We start from the raw sequence: 11,047 nt of genomic DNA on the forward strand, positions 1-11,047 counted from the left end.
ACTGCCTGAATAATCAATTGGCGAGTCGGAGCATCAAAGAATTTCAACACCGGCCTAAGCCCACGTAAAGTGCCAAAACAAAAGAGAAACTGAGCGTCGAGTCCAGCCAAACACCCAGATTTTTCACCTCAACGGCCTGACTAGGGGTAGGGCCAAGGTCCTCTGGCCACCACCTGTCATCCCAGAGGTTGCTCTGTTTACCCACAATCAATACCTCGGTTTTATTCGCATTGAGTTGCATGCAATTCGCCGTCATCCATCCAGCCACCGCACTGAGACCCTCACGGAAGTTAGAGGCCTCAAGATCAGAGTTGCCACTAAGTGTCACCGCAAGCTGAGTGTCGTCAGCGTAGGACACCATAGTAAGGCCCCAACGCTTGGCGACAGCAGCCAGCGGCTGCACATAAAGGTTGAAAAGCATGGGCTCAGTGCTGAACCCTGCGGAACTCCCTGTTCAATGAGGTGGGATTTAGATTCAAAGGGAGGTGTAGAAACTCGAAAGGTACGATAAGAAAGAAATGATCGAAACCATTCCAGAGCTAGACCCTTAACACCCGCCTCATCAAGCCCCTGCAGAAGTATTGCATGGGAAACAGTGTCAAAGATGGCACTGAGGTCTAAAAGGACCAAGGCCGCCGTTTGACCCGCATCCAACACAGCACGCAGATGTTCTACAAAAGGAAAGGAGAGCTGTCTCAGTGCTGTGCCTAGCACGGAAGCCATTCTGCGAAGGGTCAAGAATGTTGGCAGATTGTAAATGACTGGACAGAATGCCGTTCACATGGGCTTCTGTCACCTATTCAGTCCACGGGAGGAGGGAGATAGGACGATAGCTCTCCAGCTTTAAGGGGTCCAGCGATGGTTTTTTCAGGATGGGAGTAAATTGAGCTTGTTTCCATCTCAAGGGAACTTTACCCGAAGAGAGGGATAGATTTATGAGATGACGAATGGGGGGCAGGCAAAGGGCAGCTGAGTCTTTAAATTGGTCTAAGTGGATCCACAGGAGAACCAGATTTCACTTTAACTGCCAATTTCTCAAACTCCTCGACCGAAATAGCAGGAAGAGTTGAAAGACTCAAGTTGGTACTAAAAGTAGATAACGACTCCTCACTTACAAGCGTAGTACTAGGGAAGGAGCGATAGATGTTAGACACTTTTTCCACAAAGAAAGCTGCGAGAGCCTCACAGTGAGATGATGAGCAGACCTCGGGCACTGCGGTTCTATTAGCAGTAAGATCTTTTAACACTTTAAAAATCAGTTTGGTGGGATTAGGACTAGTGTTGAATTCAAGAGAATAATAAGCTGCGTGAGCCCTACAAACAGCTCAGTGATAGAATTTGACTTTAGCAAGATAAGCAATTTTAAATCCTGCTTCATAGGTCTTACGCCAAGCTCTCTCTGCTTGTCTGCAAGTGGCTTTCAAAAGACGTAAGGAGTAATTATACCATGGGCTGGATATAAGCCGGCAACTCTTACTCCATGCCACAGGAATGAGGGCGTCAAGAGCTTTGGTGATCCAGTCACAAAAAAGGGTATAACCCGACTCAACATCGTCAAACGAAGCCAATGGAAAGGACTCCAGGAAGTGGTGAAACTCTGCAAGTTTGAGTTTTTTCCAAGGACGTCTAAAAATAGCTCTGTCAGATGTCTTATACAGAGGGTCCTGAGTAGCGACCTGAAACTCAATCAGATAGTGATCACTCCAGGTTATAGGTCTAGGCAAACTAACCTTCACCACACTCAGATTAGTGAACAATTGGTCCAGAATATGGCCACATTTATGTGTGGGATGGGAGATCATCTGTGATAGTTGAAGAGCCTCCAGGTCAGCAAGAATACCACTTATCACTGGAGTGTTGCAAGCATCAAAATGAAGATTAAGATCCCCAATGATGGTAAAGTTAGCTGGGGCGGATGCCAGAGAGCTAACAAATTCGGGAAGTGCTTACCTAAATGCTAAGTCACTGCATGGTGGTCGATAGATCACCAAACCAGACAGAGTAAAATTATGGTTTATAGAAAAAGCAAAGGAACCACATTCACAACCAGCTATATCTATCGATTTCCAAACACAAGGGTAGCAGGATTTTACGGCCATGGCAATACCTCCTCCTCTAGAATGACGATTAAGTGTAAAGATCACGTAATTTGAAGGAAGAGCAAGATTAATTATGGCCAAGCTATCGTCCTGAAACCAAGATTCGGTCATGCAAAATATATCAGAAGATTCCTGAGATAGCAGGTCATGAATGTCCTGATGATGTTTAGGCAGGGACCTAACATTAAGGTGCCAGATTTTTAACAGTGGAGACGCCGGAGTGTGGAGAGTGGAAATGGCCGGTAAAGAGTCCACTACACGATGGGATGCCATACAAGCAGATATAGGAGAAGGAATAGGAAGACACAAATTACCACAGGGACAGACATAAGGACCACATAAAGGGAGTACGGAGGTGATATGACAAGGAGTGATGGTATCTCGTAGTCTAAGGATTTGCTCCCTAGAGTATACGAGAGCCATCACAAGATTAAAGGTAACTAGAGTACCACCACGCCAAGCGCCTCCTTAGCGCTGACGGGCGCAGCCGGGCAGGACTCTGGCACGACTTAGGCGCAGGGAAGGCGCGCCCGCTGCGCGTCACCGCTGCGCTCTGAGTAGTGCGTATTAAGTAGGCGTATCACGCTTCGCAAGAGCGCTAGAAAGCTCGAAAATGGCCCCAAAGAATGACCCCTTCGCTCCCAAGATGGCGAGCGAAAATGAAGATCCCCGGAATCGGACCCGCTCAAACGGCGGTGATTCACCAGAATTCTAATGCAAGTAAGTGGGCGGGGGGGGGGAGCGTGAGAACACAGTTAAAAACAGGGAAAATAGAAAATAAATTAAAACAAATAGGAAACGGGAGGTTTTAAAAATAAGGACGCAAGCACAACGGCGCTGGTAGATTGCTGGTGAGGTTACCTTGTCAGGGCAGATCCCTCAAGTGCAGATGCCTTAAGTAGGTGTATCACGCTTCGCAAGAGCGCTAGAATGCTAGAAAATGGCCCCCAAGAATGACCCCTTCGCTCCCAAGATGGCGAGCGAAAATGAAGATCCCCGGAACCGGACCCGCTCAAACGGCGGTGATTCACCAGAATTATAATACAAGTAAGTGGGCCGGGGGGAGCGCGAGCACACCGTTAAAAACAGGGAAAATAGAAAATAAATTAAAACAAATAGGAAACGGGAGGTTTTAAAAATAAGGACGCAAGCACAACAGCGCTGGTAGATTGCTGGTGAGGTTACCTTGTCAGGGTAGAACCCTCACGTGCAAACGCCTTAAGTAGGCGTATCACGCTTCGCAAGAGCGCTAGAACGCTCGAAAATGGCCATGAACAAGAGGGAATCTTTTTGTATTTCCTAAAAAAATCAAAGAAATAATAATGGGTAAATAAATAACCCAAATCACTGAAGGTACATGATGTGATTTTTTCTAAACAAAAAATAGGACTTTTTTGGTAATTCTCTTTTCTTAAGCATAAAACACATTCAGCAGTGTAGGGAAGACACATGATGCATAAAAACACATTCAGTGGTGTAGGGAAGACACATGATGCATAAAAACACATTCATCGGTGTAGGGAAGACACATGATGCATAAAAACACATTTAGCGGTGTAGGGAAAACACATGAGGCATAAAAACACATTCAACGGTGTAGGGAAGACACATGATGCATAAAAACATATTCATTGGTGTAGGGAAGACACATGATGCATACAAACACATTCAGCGGTGTAGGTAAGACACATGATGCATAAAAACACATTCCGCTGGGTCAGAACAAAGGGTACACAAAACATACTACACACAGTACATTTCCTAACACCCAAAGCATTAGCGCATAAATCACATTTAGCACATAAATCACATTAGGGTCCAGGTTGCAACACTGCGCCAAAACCTAAACGTAGCAGCTACCCACTACTTGCTGGGCAGCTGAGGGTCAAGAACAGGGCCTGAAAGCTGCACCTGGCACTAAGTGCTGCGCAGCTGGGGAAGACCAAGGTAGGGATGAAGGAGTGCGACTCACTCCTGACTCCAAAGTACATGTCCCTAGAAAGAAACCTAAACGTGCAGCTGCCCACTACTTGCTGGGCAGCTGGGAACTCAAAACTGCGACATGGGCCCCCCCCTAGCCCTTAGAACAAAACTGCGCCAACTGGGAGACTTCTAGGCTCTGGAACAATCATATGCGCCCTTCTGGGAGCCCTCTAGGCTCTGGAAACAAATGTGGTGCAGCCTGGAGCCCTCTGGGCTCTTGAAAGAACTGGGGCCTCAGAGCCACGGGCTCTAAATACAACAATGCCCCCGGGAGCCTTGTGCACTCTAAAGAAATACTGCCCCATGAAATGCCCCCATGTATGTAGGAGCCTCTCGGGCTCTAAACAATTGCCAACAATCGTTGGAGTCCCCTTTCTGGGGACTCGGAAGGACAATGGCCCATGAAGCCCTTGGGGGCCCTAAAGCATACATGTCCCCGACGTTGGAGTCCCTCGTGGACTCAGAAACAGCGGAAGCACTGAGGAGCGACCCGCGGGGACGCCCGCACTCACCGGCTGGTTGGGAGGCGGCGTCTCCTCTCTGTGGTGTCTCCTCTGCTCAGCACTTGCGGTGGGGGCATTCTCTGGCGGCTGCGGGGCTCTTCCTCAGTCATGGGAGCCCCGCCTTACCAGATGCCCTGCTTCACCCGGCCCCCCATCTCGGGGCCGGGACATAGGAATGGAGCCTGCGAGGCTCCGGGCTCTTTCTTCCTCCGGGGCAGCTTCCCCCGATCAGCACGCGGCAGCAGGCAGGACTTCCCTTCCAAACCAGAAGTCCCGCCCAGAGTCAGGCACGACGGTGCCTTACTTTCTGTGTTCGGCGCGAGGGCCGCAGCGGTGATGACCTTCTCAGAAAAATAGGGGTTGGCACCCTCGGAACGCAAAATAAGAGTAGAAACGGGGTGGGCACCCGTTAAGGTGCCTTTAAAGAGGGGTGGCACCCTTACATAATTATATGGCGATTAAGGGACCAAATACGAAGACGCGTGGTGGGCACCTGCGCACTGAAGGCCTCAATGGGGGGGATCCCTCACGCTGGGATTCCCTCTAGCACCGCGCTGCACTGGCCCACGCACTCCTGCTCAGCTGGGCAAGGGAAATGTAGCGCTTCCAGGCGCTAGAGGCAGCCACAGCCCTGGGGCAAGGGCAAAAGCACAGCAAAAGGTCCTGGAGGTCAGGGAGGCAATGCAGGGCCCAGGGGCCAGCACACAGGGCACTCCAGTAAGGAGAAACTCCCCATGGTGGTCCCTCCTGGACCCCACCATCAGCAAGGCCCCCTCTGTCAGGAATCAAAAAGTCCCCCAGTAATCCTAGGCAGCAGGGCCCAGGGAGGCAAGCCTTCCCCTGGGCCCCAGCAGCAGCACGCCCCTGGTAGATTCAAGTTGAGCACAAGAACATTTTACAGGAGGTCACAGCCTCTTTTTATACACAAAATTTTGGAGCACTCTGTTGCTCAGCCCCTCTCCCCATTCACTGGCCAGGCTAGGGTCATCAGTCGCACCACAGGGGGCGGAGCCAGCATTGTGTGGGGAAAGCCCAGCCCTATTCAGGTCCCAGGTGCACTCCTCCCTCACATCAATCATGCAGATCTCTCCACTCACAACCGGGACAGACCTATCCTCGCTCCTGGAGCCAGGCTCACCAGCCAGCTCCAGCCAATCACAAGCCAGACAGCCAATTCACATAAATTTCACAGACATGCCAACTTCTAGAAGTGGCACTTCCACACTAGCCAAATGAACGCCGCACCCCTCATCGCGCAGCATTCGATCTCACGAGTTCGCACATACCAAACTCAACCTTGCACTCCCCACGCATCAGGAATTACCATGGACACACAAATTCCCCATGAATTCCTATGGGAGGGCAGGCCAATCTCACACACGCACTCAGAGAGCGCACGCACTTTAAACTGAGCCACAGTGCTAAAGTGCGCAAAGACCATTACACTGATATAACATTAAAAGGCAAAAAGTTCAGGGGTGAACCTGCCAGAAGGGCCAAGTCCAACAGTGTCCAACTAGAAAAGACAGGTAGAATAATAACGAGGTGTGAAAGGACGTTCTTGTTCAGGGACAAAACGGGCAAAGGGATACATGCTAGCTAAAAGTCCAAAAATAAACTCGGGCAATGCAGTCCAACCTGCCAGAGGGTACTTCTTTCCTGTGTCCATCTAGAGCCTCACAGGCAGGCTCCTATCGTTCATCACAAAGAAACCCAAAACAAATCCTCGAGTGGGAGTTATGCTTGCTGTAACTCTTGAAGAAAACACAACCTGGGCCTCTTTCACCAAGTGCAGTCTTTCTTTCTGAACAGAGCAACGCAAACTGTTCCAAGCCCTCAACAAGTTCAGTCCAGTGTCTCGCTCAGTACCCAAGGCAGGGCTCTGACAAACCTTACTACTCAAGTCTTTCCCTATCTCCTACCATCTTCACCTGGGGGACCGTGTTGTTTTCTGGGCCACAGGATGTATCGAGCATGGCCAGGGGTTTCCTGATCAGGCAACAACACAGGGGAAGGTGCATTTGTGACAACAGGAGTATCATGAGCCTTTCATACAACTGCAGGGGCAACAGAATCCGGGGTAAACACTGGTTCAGATGACAAAACCCCTTCCGAGTCCGAGGCTCCTTGTCTTTGCCCTTCTTCTGTCTCCAGGGCGTCGGAAAATGGAACAAAATCAGGGGCTCCTTCACTCTCCTGGGTCAAAATGCCTTCCTGCTTCTGCTGATCATAGGGAAGCGAGAGGGGCAGTCGCTTAAGGTGTGACGCGTGAATCCAGTGTCGCTTGCCGTCCACCTTTACCGCCGTCCGCGTGGCCAGGAGGATTTGGTAGGGTTTGGACCACCGAGGGTCCAAGCTGGAGTTCCGCTGGTAATTCCTGACCAGTACGCAATGGCCCGGTTCCAACCGATGTCCAGGACCCTCCAGCAGGGGCTGCAATACTGCTGATACCTGTTGATAAATGGAACGAAGATCTTTAGTCAAGGCATACAGGTAATTGACAACATAGGATATTCAATATCGTGGAACGTTCTAGGTTTCGGGACACCCCAAACATTGGCTGGTCACCCAAAGACGACCTCATTAAGTGACAGGCCAGATCGGGAGTGTGGAATAACTTGCAGGGACATCAAAGCTAAAGGTAAGCAATCGTGCCATTTTAACTCGGTACCCTCCTGAATTTTGGCCATTTTCAATTTCAATATCCCATTATATTTCTTAACCAGCCCTGCTGACTTCGGGTGACGTGCGGCATAAAATTTCTGCTTAATTTGTAATCCATTACAAACGTGTTTGACCAGTTCTGCATTAAAATGTCACCCGTTATCTGTCCAGATTACCAGAGGCAATCCGTAACGCGGGAAAAACTCTTTTATCAGGGCTTTTGCTGTGGTCAAGGCGGTGTTTTCTTTGGTCGGGTAGGCCTCCACCCACTTGCTAAAAGAGCATACCACAACTAGGACATACTTCCAGGTATTTACACGCTCCAGTTGGATATAATCCATTTGGAGCACCTCAAAAGGCAAGGATGGTGGTGCAAAATTCCTACTGAGAACGAGTTCCCTGCCTCCTGGATTGTGTCGTAAACAGATCATACAATATCGAACAACATGAGCAGCAGTCTTGGAAATATTAGGATTATTCCAAACCGGATCCAAAAGTGCACAAATGCCTTTCGCCCCGATGTGTGCTGGGCCATGTCCCATGGTCACTACAGCATTAACCAGTGCATTGGGTAACAACCACCTCTGTTTTTCTGTTAAATCAACCCAACAGTTGTTTTCATCTAGCCTCCGCACTGCCTCCTCCCAATGAGCCAATTCAGCTGGTGTGCCTTCTTTCTGTATCTCTCGGACACTTTCCATAGTGTTATCGAACATTTCTGTTTCCGAAACCCATCTAGCAGAAGTAGTGACAAACATTGAAGACATTTTTGATTTCGCTGTCTCCTTTGCCACCTGACCAGCGAAAGCATTTCCCTCACCTACTGTATCCACCACTGCCTTGTGTGCGCTGCATTTCAGTATAGCCACATTTTGTGGTAACGTTAATGCTGTTAATAACCGCAAAACCCCTCTCTGCCCACAGCCGTCCAAAACTATTAGCCACACCAAAGGCGTATTGGCTGTCAGTGTAAATGTTTACTCTCAATCCTTCACTCAATTCACAGGCTCGAAACAATGCTATTAACTCCGCCGCCTGTGCTGACTGGTAGGGTACTCGAGAAGCCTCAACTACAGTGTGGAGGGTCGTGATTGCATATGCAGCTGTTGTTGTGCCATCTGGTAACTTGAAACAAGAGCCATCCACATACAATTCCCCTTGGGGGTCAGATAGAGGAATGTCTGTGAGATCTACCCGTCCCTTCGTCTCTTCTTCGGTCCGAAATATACAATTGTGTACATCATTGGTTTTTTGTGGCAGGGTTCAGAGTGGCACACCGCTTAATTGTAATGTGAGGAGCAAAAAAAAACAATTCATATCCAGTAAGGCGTGCACTCGTAAGGTGCTGTGTCTTTGTTTTATTCAATAATGTGTCCACAGCGTGCAGTACCATCACTGAAGTCAGTATTCAAAACGAGCCCTTCCGACTACCGAATGGCCACCACAACTGCAGCCGTAGCCCTCAAGCAGCTAGGAAGGGCTCTGGCGACATTATCCAACACCGCCGAGAAATAAGCACAAGGTCTCTGCTTACCACCAAATCCTTGTGTTAACACAGAAAGCGAACAACCGTCCACCTCGTGCACATAAATTATAAAAGGTTTTCGGTAGTCAGGAGTACCCAAGACCGGTGCAGAGAAAAGCGCAGATTTCAAAGAATCAAAGGCTTTCTGACACTCATCAGTCCAAGGCAAGAGTTCATGCACGTCTTTAGTACTTAGATACAGAAGAGGTTTAGTAAGAAGAGAAAAATTAGGAATCCATTGCCAACAGTAGGAGGTTATGCCTAGGACTGCACGGACATCACGCTGAGTACGAGGTACAGACATATTAGAGATGGTAGGCACACGTTCAGGAGTTAGTCTCCTCCCCTCTTTATACAGTAGATGACCAAGATAAGTCACCTCCTGTCGACAATATTGGAATTTGGAGAGGGACACCTTATTACCATTGGTGGCCAAATGGGACAGGAATTTAACAGTAGCTTCTTTGCAGCCCTCTTCAGTATCGGAAGCCACCAATAAATCGTCGACATACTGAAGAAGGACATTACCAGGGGGCAGTGTCAATTCATCCAATACAGCCATTAGCTTGGCTATAAATACTAGGGCTCTCGGTGTACCCCTGGGGAGCACGGCAAAATCGAAAACTACGGCCAGATAAGGAGAAGCCAAAAATATGACGGCTATCTGGATGGATCGGAATGCTAAAGAAAGCATTCTTCAGATCAATAACCGAGAAATACTTTGCATTGGGAGGAATCATAGTGAGAATAGTAGTGATGTCAGAAACCACCGGATACTGTGGTACCACTATCTTATTTATTTCTCGCAGGGCAATTACAAAATGATGTCGGGATCATAATCGGGATCATTTCCAACCGGGGCCTGTTTTACGATTGGTAATATAGGACTGTTGCATATATTAGCAGCTGTCTCTTTCACTACACCCTTATCAATCAAATCCTTAATAATAGCAAGCAGGGCTCGCTCACCCGCCGGTGAAATTTTGTACTGAGGTATACGTGGTAAACGAGCATTTGGCTTCAAAGTAATAGAAACTGGAGGGATCTTCAATAGTTCTACATCTGTGTCCCCAGTAGACCATAGTGTGGCAGGGATAGCTGCAAACTCAGGCGGGAGAGGGTCATTTTTAGCAAAACATTGTAACGTATGTTCACCAGGGGATTGTATAGATAAATAAACACCATCAGGGGAAAAATGGATTTTCGCATGCAACTTTTTCAACAGATCTAAACCTAATAGATTCTCCCCACAATGTGAAGTCAACAAAAACGGGGAGTCCACTGTCACAGGACCAATAGTGAATGGTATAGGTTTAGATATGGGGCTCACTACCGGTATTCCAGAGAATCCTACCGAAACATTATTCTGCCCGGACAGAGCAGCCCCAGGGACCAGCAAATGAGAAATAGAATTGTTCATTGCACCCGTGTCAACTAGGAACTTTTCAGTTGTCCCCATTATCCACCCCTTTACGTAAGGGCCTTGCTGATCAACTGGTACTGCCACCTGGTCCCTACTCCGTCCCGGGCTATCCTATTGGTAAACATACCCCTCATTTCCATTGACCACACAATCCTCATTGTAGTACTGCCTACCTCTGGGGTGATCAAAACAGTTCTTCTCTGAGTCGCTGTGAGCGATCTCCTCTCTCCGCATATCACTCCGATCCACACCTCCCCGTCCTCGTCCTCTTCCTCTCACTGCCCCGTTCTGGGCTAGTAGCAAAAGACACTGAGCTCTCCAATGGCCCTCTTGCTTAGGCGCACTGGTTTATTCCCAGAGCGACAGCTGGTCCACCGCTTCCTCGTCCAGTTCCCGCCCCCCTCGGGACGGAACTACTACCGCTTCTCTCCTTTCTCCGTCCCCGAAAGACCTGCTGCAGTAATACACATGTTTTAAGGTCCTTCGCCTTTTTCTCTGACTAATCCTTACTCTCATTTTCTCTGTTTTCATAATACTGGGCCATATAACTGAAGGTGTAGACGTAGTCCAGGTGCTCTCGGCAGCTTGTAGCCGCATGGAGACTTCTGGCAGCAGATTCGTCACAAATCTATTAACAAACAACCGTATGCCTCCTTCTTGTGATGAATCCTGTCCACTAAAATCAATAAACACACTCTCGAATCTAGTTAAAAAATCCGAAACGCTTTCATCTTTCTTTTGTTTACACGCTGTCAATTTGTCCCAATCCACCTTACGGGGTGGAATTAAGGAATGTATGTAAGTTATTATTCGACCCGGTAAAGCCAATACCTCAGGTCTCTGCTTATCT

Source organism: Lissotriton vulgaris, chromosome 7, assembly GCF_964263255.1.
Source record: "Lissotriton vulgaris chromosome 7, aLisVul1.2, whole genome shotgun sequence".
NCBI classification, from domain to species: domain Eukaryota; kingdom Metazoa; phylum Chordata; class Amphibia; order Caudata; family Salamandridae; genus Lissotriton; species Lissotriton vulgaris.